The 12,999-nt window shown below is 39.5% G+C and overlaps 1 protein-coding gene across 1 annotated transcript in view; it reads left to right on the plus strand.

Moving 5' to 3' along the window:
* The first annotated feature begins 5,900 nt into the window (after positions 1-5,900).
* Positions 5,901-12,999, plus strand: part of ROBO2 (roundabout guidance receptor 2) — a 1,044,190-nt gene continuing 1,037,091 nt past the window's right edge. The window contains exon 1 of the mRNA XM_042038141.1: positions 5,901-6,119. The gene's annotated coding sequence lies outside the window, so the exon portion shown is untranslated. The remainder of the gene's footprint in view (positions 6,120-12,999) is intronic.

Genomic DNA, 12,999 nt, shown 5'->3' on the forward strand with positions numbered 1-12,999 from the left:
CATCAAAATGCTTTTAATGCTCATTGGTGGGGGGTTGATATGGAGAGTACTTTTACTTTGGGGAAAAAGCCATCCACCATCTCAACTTCACGTTTAACAGCCTTGCTTTTGGTATGAAAGGCATTTGGCAAGTGAACCCGTTACAATAATCAGGAGTGCTGTTCTAACAACTGCTGTCAGGCAAAGAGCTTCTGTTCTCTCTCTCCTCTCTTCCTACTCCTTTACTTAACAGCTAAATTCAGTGAACAGACCCAAGCTGTAATAAATAACTCTTTATTAAAGAGACTGGCACTTGAGGGGATGGCCTTCAACTTCTACACTTTCCTGTCTCTTCTGAAATAAAGTAAAAAAAAAATTCATTTTGACTCTGATTTTGGATTCCAAGAAGTAGTGACATGAATAAAAAAAGAGCATTACTGCTAAACACATGCTTACTGCTCTAATTGCCAGGATATAGGAGGGTGGAAAATGCCCATCCAATGTGACTGCAGCTGTATCACCATGATTTAATCTTACAAAGTAATGAACTAAGCTATAATGTGCTCTGCATGTATGTGTTGGGCTTATACAAGACTGCTGGTACAACTATTTGGGAAAAAACTCTGCTCTCACCAAGTAGTTGGGCTACTCTAGTAAATATGTACAGATTCACTCATGTATTTGAACTCTGTCCATTTAAAGATTGTGGGCTTATTCAACATGTGGTTTTTGGCTAAGCACTGATTCCAAAATTGGTATCTCTGAGACTAATTAAGATCATTAACATACTACTGAACATTTTCAAAACAATGTAATTGAGACCAAAATTTGATTTCTATATTCCCTGCAGTTTTGCTTGTGGTTTTGCTTTCCATTTGGAAGTGGAGCCAAGGTCACAGAATATTTCAATAACCTACAGTGGATGGCTGCTAAATGTCATTCCCTTGAATACAATTACAACTTTAAAAAAAAAAAAAAAAAAAGTGCATTGTCCATTTGCTCTAAATGCATCTTTGATGGATGCTTCTGTATCTTTGTGATAGATTTTTCCCCCTCCCCTCCTCTATAACTCAATTGGATGAAGTCTTACATAGCTGTAATAATCAATGGTGATATAAAATCAATTAGAAATTGGTCTGGCATTATGAAACTGAGATTCTGGGTCAGATTCTAGGTAGGATGCAATCAAAGTGCTTAACCTTCTACCCTACAAGGGGTTCAGGAGCTAATTTTCACTCAAAAGCATGATTATACTTGTAATTTTGCAGCACTGTTATAGTAGTACAACTATTTTTGACACAACTCAAATTAAATTATCATTCAAAGTCTTAATTGTTAAGATGAGCAATTGGAAAAAGGTGAATGACCTCTTAGTTCATCCTGAAAATCCAATACTTTATTTTGAACTCGTGTCTCATAACACAATGATGGGTTTGCTCTGATTTGTCACATCTGTTTTCTGTGTCAGAAATCCTTCAAATTGGTGAAGAACTTTGGGCAAGTAGAATGTAAATCTGACTCTTAAGTTGAGGCTGACTGGGGAAAAGAAAGGGATTAGTAGATGTGCTTCTAAAAAGAAAATGTGAATCACAGTAGTTATGATAGTGATTTGCTTATATTTCATTATAGGTTTAATTAGAGATGTTACATTTACAGCCTATTCTCCATCTTCCTCTCATTTTGTTGATGCCTTCATACCTCATACCTACTAAAATTGTTTACTGACATCCCAATTCTGCTGAAATTACTGCCAAAATACTAATTTCAATGGGACAAATATTCATAGAGACAGAGAAGAAAGATGGTTGCTCTAATAAATCTTCCTATCTTGACTACAGGAGGTGATTTCCTGCTCTTTTTTGCTACCTATCAGTAATACTAACATCTTCAAAATCCCAAACACAAAAAAACCCCCCGCCAAACAATAAACTAAACCAACAACACTCAAACCAAGAAAAACCCCACAAGCTGTCCAGAAAGACACACTTTACAGCAGAACTAGAATGACTCTCACATGAATGTTCTTGCATTGGATTATAGAATGACTGAGTGGGTTGGGTTGGAAGGGAATTTAAAGCTCATCTCATTTCAACTTCTTGCTATGGGTGGGGACACCTTCCACTAGACCACATTGCCCAGAGCTCCATCCAACCTGGCCTTGAACACTTCCAGGGATGGGGCATCCACAGCTTGTCTGTGCAACCTGTTCCAGTGCTTCACTGCCCTCACAGTAAATAGTATAGACGATATGTGTTTAAAAAGACTGCATAGCACACAGTTATTGCATAAAGGTGAGCATTTCCTCTTTGCTCTGAACAGTGAGCTATTGATACCTGTCCCGTGTAAATCCTCTTCCTTCAAGACCTGAGCAATAAATGCTACTACTCCCAAGTGGCCGAGCCATAATGAGAGTAATTGTCTAGACTTTATTTCCCTTTCTCTCTCTTTTGTGTATTTCCAGTTCTATTTTGCTTCAGAACAAATGGATGTGGAAAAAAAAAGAAAAAAAGAGAATGAAAGACATCTACTTATCACTGTTTAGGTGATATGATCAGAAATGTAGCTTTTCTGTATAGTCAACAGAGAGTTTTTCCTAGGCAGTAATTCAGATGGAAGGCATGAATACCCACTTGGATGTTTACATTTAATTAGATACTTTGTACTCCTTTACTGAAACACCTGGAGAAGAAAATTCATTGTGCCCTATAGTAACTAATATTTTTGAGCTTGGATTACTCCTTGGAATACACTGTAAAATTGGTGTTGCTTGGAGCATATTTTTGGAAGGGAAGATGATAGGTTTGTAATTATGAACAAATATCTGCAGTAGTTCAGTATCTTTCTCCCTCAGGCTTTTCCTTTTCTTCATATTCAAATCTGTTGCATCTGTTTATATAATTCCAAAACCAGTTCAAAGCCAAAATTTTGAGGCTTTTTTCTTGGCTCTCCCAGCAATCTGTTTAACTGTTTATTAAGTGTCTATCACAGCAGTCTCTTTTTACCCTGTGCACGTATTAGGAATCATTAGCTGTCAGTAGAGGATAAGCATCCACATGGAAAAGCTCTGTAATGCACACAAGGTGCAGTCTATTGACATTACATCATATGCCTTGTTATATTACCAAAACAATTAAGTTATCTGAGTATCAACACTGCATGTACACATCACATCATTTTTAAATCAAAGCACTTAGCAGCAAAGAAATGAATAATTAAGAACACATAGAACTTATGCTGCCCACACAGTAATTATTCTTCTCCAGACTTTTACCTTAATAGACTATAAGGTCTTCAGTGAAGGCAGATTTTTGCTGTTGCTGTCCCATACTTGTTTGTGTCTGACATAAGAGGACCCTGTGTGCTCTATAGCAAAAGCGGAGGAGGCCAAAGATCTCGTCTTCAAAATATGTATATGCATCTTGTAATTTTAATTCCATTCTAAGCTGATCATTATTCAGTCCTTGATAATTTCTCATAGCAACTGTTTGGCCCTTGTTTGATTTTGATTTTTCACTATCTGAGAAAAATTTTTGTCTGGTGGAAACTGCACTGAGGCCATGGATGCCAATAACTCATGCCATGTCAGAGCAGCGCTACCCACACTGCCAGGTGTTAACCATGAGGATGGTTTTGATTGCCCCGTAAAATGAGCATACCAAACTGGACACTACCCTAAATGAGCTTCCTAACTGGGAGCTAGTGGCTAGCCCAGGGCAGCAAAGAAAGTCTTCTCTGCCACAGCAGGATATTTCATACATTGCTTCGTGCAGTTGGTCCCATTCAGTTCATGACTTCTGCCACCAGCATTTTAGCTCTCTTCTTCCATGCTTCATCTCTCAGACCATCTGTACAGCAAGGTGACTTCTGAGTGCGAAGCCAGAGGAGCCTGAGTTTTGACACAGTCATATCCATAGTCATGGATCAGTACTGGATATGCTCCAAGACACTTCCACTAAAGAGGCCTGTGTCTTCACTGTGCAATCTGTGAGGAGCCTAACTGGCACACCTGCTTTCAGGCTGTTGTTGGGGAAACTTGCACCATGCAATTTTAAGTGTGTTGCGATCTAAACGCCCTTTCCTAAGCTTATGTTACTGTCTACATCTCAGATCCTGAGATTTCAAGGTCTGTCCTTCCTCCAGTTTTGCTCCATTTTGCAAAATGTTGTAAATGCCTGGCTCTAGGTTTTGTCACGTGTGTGTATGTAAATACATATATTTAAAATATTTTCTTAGCCAACGAAAGGAAGATCAGTAGAAAAAGAAGACATTTTTAAATGTACATTAAACAGTAAACACCTTGGGCAGGCTGTGAGGAATTGCATGTATAACTTAAAATAAAAGGCATACATATTAAATAATTATTTAATTACTTCCGTCTGTCCAGCCTTCCATACTCTCTTCCATTTCCACAACTGTAATTTGTATTCTCACGCCATACAGGTATTTAGAAAAGACATGCACAAAAGTACATAGTATAAATATTGATGAACTGAAGGGTCATGCATATTGTTTCTAAGATAACCTTACCTACCCCTTGTCTTTCTTGATCATTGATGAACTTTCCCCAAGTCTGCTTCTATTTTTTTTTCAATCACCAAACTATTTTCAACAAACAGCAAGTGGTGGGTTCTTTTTGTTTACACTTTATGTGAATTGTTAGTAATGAAAATTTCCTTTCTCAATGTAAAATATAATTTTTTTTTTTCCAAAATAACTTAGCGATGTTTTTTTGATAATGCTGAAACACAGCTTTTTTGTTGTCCTGGAATGTTTACTTAATATTTAACATAATCTTGAGATAAAAAGCATTTATGGAATTATGGAAATTTTTATTGCTGCGATTTACAAAAGGTGAATACTTCCCTTTCTGCTTGAGAGTGCCTAAAATGTGAACTCTTATCTGAATTGCTTCATGGACATCTCTGTGTGGAAAAAAAAATCTGGTTCTGGTCTCATGCTCCTTGTTGGTTGTTCCTCACAAAACTATGCTGCTTTATTTTCGGGCATTACATTCACAATACCAATTTTCTGGAGGACTTCAAGTCATATTTCTCAGAGAAATAGTGCTTGGAGAAGCTCTGTAAACACTTCAAGTGTTGATAACCAAGCTGTAGCTGGTAGTGTTATTGAGGCACTACACTTAAAGCTTCCCAGAGAAGCTGTGGCTGCCCCATCCCTAGGAGTGTCCAAGGCTGGATGGGGCTCTGAGCAACCTGGTCTAGAGGAAGGTGTCCCTGCCTATGGCAGGGAGGTGGAACGAGATGACCATTAAATTCCCTTCCAACCCAAACTATTCTGTGATTCTCTTGGTTCCATGATTAAATACAAGAAGCAAGGGGGAGGGAAAGGAATGATTTGAAGAGGAAAATCATTCTACAATTTAAGTACATGCACATCTGGAATCATACAGGGATCTGGCTCTATGTGTGAAACCTCAGTCATTTCTTAACCTCTCTATCCCAATGTCCTCAGCTGCAGAATAAGGTTAATAATATTTGCCAGCCAGTGGTAGTGGATCACTCATCTGTCAGAATGCATGCAATAAAGTATGATTTCTGTGTATTAGGGGGGATATCACTGATTCTTCAGGCACTCATGAGCTGATCCCTGTTTTCAGAGACTGCTGGCAGAAACCACTTGGCATATTCCCAGGAGAGATAGCATGCCATCTTCAAAGGATGATAAAAATTTACGACTGGAGCAGCTTGCCCGATCTTCCAGCACGGTCCAGCAGGCGGGGTTTGGCCCATGTGCTGTTGCCGGCGCCCCGGGGCCGGGCCGGGTGCCGCTGTCCGCGGTGCTGGAGCTGCGGAGCGCCGCAACTTTCGCGCCCCGCCCGTCCGTGCGCCCACTCGGGCACGTTTCCCGGGAGCGCGGCCTCTAATTAAACTAACTCCTCCCTTCGGCTGCAGGAGCCCGTAGGAACGGGGGCCTTCCCCTCGCTCTCCATCCGCTCCCCTTCTTCTTTTTTACCCTCTTTAAACAGAGCAAGTGAGCTTCCTCCTCCTGGGCTGTGCAAACTGCGGACCGCGCACTCCGGGGGCTTTAATTCCAGCGGGATCTGCCCCCTCCCTCCCCCGACAAACTTCGGGCGCCTCCCGCATCTCCCGGGACCGCGTTTCGGGGCTCCCGCCGCCCAGGTAAGAGGTGGGGGCAGAAGCTGAGAGATTAAAAAAAAGGGGATGGGGGCGGAATCCTGCGGTCTAGACCCAGCACAGCCCGAGCCGGGCCGGGGCTCACCCCGGGGGCGGGCGCGGCGGAGCATCCTCCTCCTTCAGCGCCTCTCCGGGGAGAGGCAGCCCCCGGTCCCTGCACCGCCCCGCCCGGCGCCGGCTGCTCCCTCGGCAGGTGCCTCCCGCCAGGTCACTTCCCCAAGTTTGGCAGGGGCTGGGGATGGGAAAGCGGGAGAGGTCGGTGGGCGCCGGGGGCGCGGAGCTCAAGGGCAGCGGGGATAACACCTGGTGCAAAGCTGAGCTGCGCTTCCAGCTCGGCTTGTTCTGGGCATCCCTCAGAATCCTAATGCCAAAGCTAAGGGAGCAGTCAGGAACGTGCTGGCATGAAGAAAGAGCATCGGAGTTTTGCTCGTTTATCCTATTTTACCTACAATTTAGTGCATAAAAATGTCAGTTATTTCAAATTATAGTTCACAATATACCAAGCAGTTCAGCTCATAAAAGGTATTAGAGTGCAGTATGTAAACTGGAAATTGCAGAATTCCTTTATTAATTTGGAACTAGCATAATATATTAAATTTTGCTGAAGTTAATAGTAAGAAAAAAGTTAGGCAAGAAAGATAGTTGCAATTAGCTTTGGGAGAAGTAATACAAATGCAAATGAGTGTGATGACACTTCAGTACAGGCATGTTGCACCAAAGAAAACCCAGCCTGATAAATTTAAGCTCTGCGCAACCAATTCAGAATGAGGCTTTTTTTTTTTTTTTGGTCATTCTCATAAGTTTAGATAAGTGGCAATATATCCACTGCATACATATGTCTTTTATAGATAAAGCATTTATGATCAAGAAGGAATAGTAATACTCACATGGGTCCTTACAAAGGCCTCTAGGATTGCAAAAATAGTCTCTAACTAACTTTATTGTTAAAAATCTTGGGCCAAGAATAGGCAGGGTACCAGCTGTAAATCCAGGGAAGTTATCCTTCTAGCCAAAGTTATGGCCTGCTATTTAAAGTTGTTGATACTGGGTTACTAATTTCTGATATAACCTACATAAAATAAACTTCATGAATTAAAACAGTTGTGGAAAACCAACCATATTTTATTCCTAATGTTATAGAAATTAATGATGGAAACTAATTTTGGACTTACATGTTACTTGTTACATTTCAGGTACTTCATACCTGGTACACATTTCACTATTTCTCTGGCACAGCTGGATATAGTGTACAGCAAGTGTACACTGTACAGCAAGTGTAGTGTATAGCAAGTACATGGGTGGCTGCTTTTGGTCATTACACAAAGTGTAAGCCAGAGCTACAGAGGCAAAATTGTTAAAAGTATTAATTCCCTTGTCTCATGTCTCCTGCTGGGCAGTGAGAAATAGGTGCACTCTACTGCAGCTCAAATCTGGTGCAAGTTGGGGGTGTTTACCTGCATCTTCCCATCCAAGGCTCCATCAGCAACGTCAGTCAGAGAAATGATTGAATGATTAATGGATGAGAATGATTAATATGGGCACAGGATATTCACAAGGTTGTTGCCATAACCAACAGTTACAGTGGACATTTAGGTGTCAGTCTTGGTAACATTAATAACCCATGTGCCATTGGGGAAAACTCAAAACACCAGACGTATAGTTTCTTTTTAGTTAATATGTAGCAATTGGGTGTAAGTGTGTGTCTTTCCTCTCTTAAATGACCTTTGCCTGTATGCAGAGGACTGTCATGTGATCCGTGTGTTGCTCAAGCTGCTGGAGTTCTTATAGTGTAGTTATGGTTTGCTGTTTCTCTGAGTAGTTATGAATTTCATTTGCACATTTTACTCTGGCTTCAGAATTAATTAAAAAGTATCTGTTTTGATGTCAAATAGGGTTCTCAAAATCAACAGAAAAAAATGCTTATACTGAAAGTCCCTTTATTCCAAAATTCCTTAATTAGGTAGGTTGTAAGCATCAGAATAAATATGAACAAGAATCCCACCAATCTTATTTTTTAAAGAAACAGTAAGAAAAAGAAGTAACGTTATGGATGAAAGCTATTTCTTACTATGTTTTAACTGAATTTTAGTTGGATTAATGTTTCCAATGCGAATTTTTGTGCAGGTTCAAGTACTAGGTGGGCGATATTACCTTCCTTTGTCCCTCCTTGACTTCTTGTTTGTGCTAAAATTAAGTTTCCCAACTGTGAGACATCATCAGGCATTTTCACAAGTAGCAATTGAAATCTCTTAACACGCCTACAAAGCTGAAAGCCAAGTCATCTATTTAAAGAGTGTTTTGAAGTGGTGCTTTTCTTTGTTGGTTATCTGGGCAGTGGAGAAACAGTTTATCTGACATCAATTCCCTTGGAATATTTGGGTTTTTCTGTGGAATAACTGACCTTAATGAATGTGGGGAATTGGCATCAGATTAAATCTTTACCCACAGTTCAGCTCCATGAAAAAACTTAGGAGTGCCTTCAGCTCAAGGGCTTTGTCTTTAAACCTTGAATGAAGAGAACCTGTTACAAGGTCAGCTAGAAGTTATAAGGAACAACAAAGGACCACCTATGAAGTCTGTACTGATAAAATATTTTGTGAGAAGGACAAAGCAGTCTGCCCCTTTGGAGGGAAACCACCTGGAGCCCAAATATCTGTTTATCTGAGTGTCATAGTCACAATATTTAGTGAAGTTATTAGAACACAGGACTGCATGGTTCCTGAGCAAGTTCCAGCAGCAGTTCACCATTCCCGTTTGTGTATGATGCATCCAGATATTTCAGAGTGGTTTCCACTCATTAGAGATCATACACTGATCTCCTAGTGTATGTTTAGCTTACTCTAGAGGGAGAGAAAAATCTTGGAAGAAGACAGAACAGTATCAGCCTTTATGAAAGACAGAAACAAGCACTGTGGCTGCAATTGGAGCTGAGGCGGGAGTCACAGAAAAGCATAACATGACATCAGGGGTTAAACTTAGGTGAAAGTAGAAAAATAATGGCAGTCTTTGTCCAAAAAATCCCCTCAGTCAAGGTGTCAAAATGAGATATTGCTTTTATTACACTATACTGATGCTCAGGCATTGATTTTTCTTTTATCTGCTGGTCTGCTTCTCAATCAGCAGAATTTCTTCATCAGTTCTACCCTGCACCTCACAGCTTCATGGTGTTTGACTGGGAGTCATGACTGGGCTTCTGGAAGGTAGCATGCCCTTGGCTGTGGGAAAACCAATATTAAATGTTATGTTGATTTTCACAGTATAATATTTTCTTCTTTTCTAACCTGTTTTAAACCATGATTTGGAAAGTAGCTTTGCTTTTTATTTCATTAAGACAGCTTTCAAAACCCAAGGCCTCCAACAATGCTAGTCTTTCTTTTAAACAGAAGACAAAAGCCCCACAGCAGTAAATTGAAACTAATGGCTGTATTTCCTTCCCTCTTCACCCCGTAAACAAGAAATTTCTGTCACAGAACCCCACTTAGCTAGAGCCTAGAATCAGGGATATAAAATATTGGCTGAACAATGGATTTAAGATGCCACATTCTCAGGAAGCTTGGTCAGAATAAAGACCTCTTCAAGTCACAGAGGGTGTCTGCCCTTAAAGGTACAAATTTCTGGCTCTCATGGATCAGGTCTTTAAAATCATGAGATGCAACATGGTTGTGCATAGGAAAGTTATTCAAAGAAGTTCTTGAGGATTTTAAAATTTACTAGCCACCGTGCTTTTTATCTTATGGAAGCCCAGATAGGTAAACTGTGGAGAGATCCTTTGAAAGAGATGTAAGCAAAATTCCAATAAATATTAAAAACTTCTAGACTACTCTCCAAACGCTTTTTGGTAAATTATGCACTCTCTGAACATATGAAGGTATGATTTCTGGTACGGGTGGAACATTACCAGTCTCATTCCCCTGGGATTTATGCCTACTTGAATTTTGCATACTCAACATAACAGGAAAAAAAGCCCTAACCAACTGTTTCCATCTTTGTTGGTACTCCCAATCAAAAAATTAGGTGTTTTTTTGACTTTTCCCATTCTTCACAGTTATTCTGCCCTGATTTTTTTTTTTTTTTCCAAGTCCATCAAAATTACTTTAGGTCAGGCAGGGGGGATTTACAAGAATAACTGCGCTAGTATTCCTTGTTAGTGGTAATAATGTAAAAATATGTAGTATATAGAAAACACTGTAATTTAATAACTCATTAAATCATGATCCGATTTCTTAGCTATACTATGTGATGCTTCATTGGAATGTATTCAATAGATCAACCTCCAGCTAATTTAGTTTTTCCAAACAGTCCTGTACAATATTATTGCAAACATTTGTAACTGTACAAAAAAAAATAAAATACAAAAAAAGCCAGCAGGAACCAAAGTTGCTCTCAGGCACATTAGGAAATCCTGTGCATATCAAACAGCACAACTGGGATGTACTCATTTGTTGGTGGTTAGGAGAGGTGTCAGTCTTTGACAAACCTATTCAGACTTTACTACCCTGCTGGTATGCACCTGAGCAGATCCCCAGGTCAGCCTGGCATCTCCCATCCCTTAGCTGCTCTCCATGAAGACTTGCAAGTCTGTTGGCTGCTGTAAGAGACTGAATAATTGATTTCTGCAGCCATGCTCCCATGCTGGGGGAGCTGGAACGTGGTTGTGCTTCTGCACTCCCTTGAGAACACAGGACTGCATGGTTCCTGAGCAAGTTCCAGCAGCAGTTCACCATTCCCGTTTGTGTATGATGCATCCAGATATTTCAGAGTGGTTTCCAGTCATTAAATATACATACGACACTCATGCAGAGAGTCATTATACCTACTCTTCTGATGGGAACAGAGATTTTTTTTTTCCCCTTATTTTTTCTTGTTGAGTCAGAGCAAAGGGCTCACCTTGAAAATTCCCCTGCTAAATTCAAGCACTGAAAAGAGAAAGTTTGGGTTAGAGCTTGTTTGCTGAGCCATAGTATCTGCATAGTATCTTCATCCTTCTAAGCAGTAGGCTAAAATGTGTCAGCACAAGCACACCTGCACTGAAAAGTCTTTATGTTTTTTTGGTCATCTTAGGGGGCTTGGAAGTCTTGCTTTCAGCCTCACTCACACTGGTGGAGTGTCTCTATTCTAATTTTCCTTCCCCATCCACCACAAAAAAAGTGAAGAAATGCTTTAGCCAAAATGTTCAAAATCCTGTAAGGAAAAAATTAAGTTACATCAACCTCTGAGTGCTTCTGATGTGCGTTAGAGACAAACCAGACCACAGCAGCTTGTCCAGGACATGAAAGGTGGGCAAGTGATACACAACATCTTTTATTTATTCCTTTTTACAGAAATTTAGTTATCTACTGTAGTGCCCCCCTTTCTCCTTTGAAGTGTAACACAAGAAAATACATCTTAAACCTCACTGTTTTCTAATGTAAATGTAGAGTGGGGAAAAGAGATCAGAATAATGAATGCTTCCGAGAAGTGCTGATGTTTTAACAGTGGATTTTGTCCCTGCTCCTTTTTCTCTGCTCTTTGTTTGTTGTGGACCCTCATTTTAGACATGAGTGTTTCTCACAAGGTTTTGGTTTTTTTTTTTTCTAATCTTCCAGTATTATTCTCCACATGTGTTTGAGATCAAAATAGTTATCATCTGAATTTAACTTAGTACATCTTTCTCTTTGTGATAGGCTGCTATTTCAGAGGGTACAATGCCACTATTAATCATCATAAAGAAAATGCATGAAAACAGTCCAAAATATGTGTCAGGCACTTCAAGGTGATGGATGCACAATAGATGGCCCCATTATTATCACTCAGTAACTTGAAAACTTTTGGTCCACACATTTTCTCACTTTAAAACATCATTAACTTGTTCATGGGATCCAATACTTTGTGAAAAATGTATTACTCTTCTACTCACTTTTTCCTCATCCTTCATGCTGCACTGACAGAGCCAGTTACCTGAAATTTCTTAATGCATTGTAAGTTTACTTCTCAGTGTATGAGATAGCAAAGAAAACCAAAACAAATGGTTGTGTGGAACACACGTCAATTATATTGATTTTGATCTGTTAATGTAAAAGCAGATTGTATGAGTGATTGTAATTAGGGAACTTATGTTTATTGGTCACAGTTCTAGTTACTCCTTGGATTTGTTCTCTTTTGTGAATCAGACTTAAATACTGAAATATCTGTGTCAACTGAATGTGGCTGATATTCTCCCTTTAGGATTGTTACAAAAGTTATACAAACCTAGTGAGATTGACCAGTGCAGCCCACAGATATTCCCCAGTCAGATCATTCACGTGATCTAGTCTAACCATCTGCAAAGTAAACGGTTGCAGTTTCCACAAGTATCTTCTGCTATCTGTAGTGGTACAGCCAATTCCTGTATCAGAGCCTGTCATCTGAACAAGTGGATGAAAAATCTTAAAAGCTAAAGTCATCCAATATTTAAACTTTCTATTGCAAAGGAAGTATTCTTTTTCGTTTTGGGAAAAAAACCCTTTTTAGTTATAATGAAATTGCCATGAAGGTTCATAGTGTTTCATAAAACTGAAATTGGTAAGTTTCTATACACAAAAGAATGGAAGAAACTATCTTTCTAAAGGCCTTGAAACATATTTGCCTTCATTCAGGAATCATTAATTCAGAGTTACAGTGTGTCTGTAGGTAATTTTTATTTCTCCTAGCAGTACATATGTTGTTTTCTTTATAACATTAATCTGATGTTAAAAAAATTCTATCTTAAAAATATTGCATCTCTTACATTTTTCCCTTTAAATTTTAATCAGAGAGTATGGAAGAATCAATAGTTACTTAAAGGTTACTTTGAAAGGTTCTGAAAGCAAACCTGATTATAAGTTAGTGACTTAATGATTTAGTACAT

The sequence above is a fragment of the Corvus kubaryi genome, unplaced genomic scaffold (genome assembly GCF_017639235.1).
Source record: "Corvus kubaryi isolate FWS band 111438036 unplaced genomic scaffold, C.kubaryi_AGA036_p1.0 37391, whole genome shotgun sequence".
Taxonomy (NCBI): domain Eukaryota; kingdom Metazoa; phylum Chordata; class Aves; order Passeriformes; family Corvidae; genus Corvus; species Corvus kubaryi.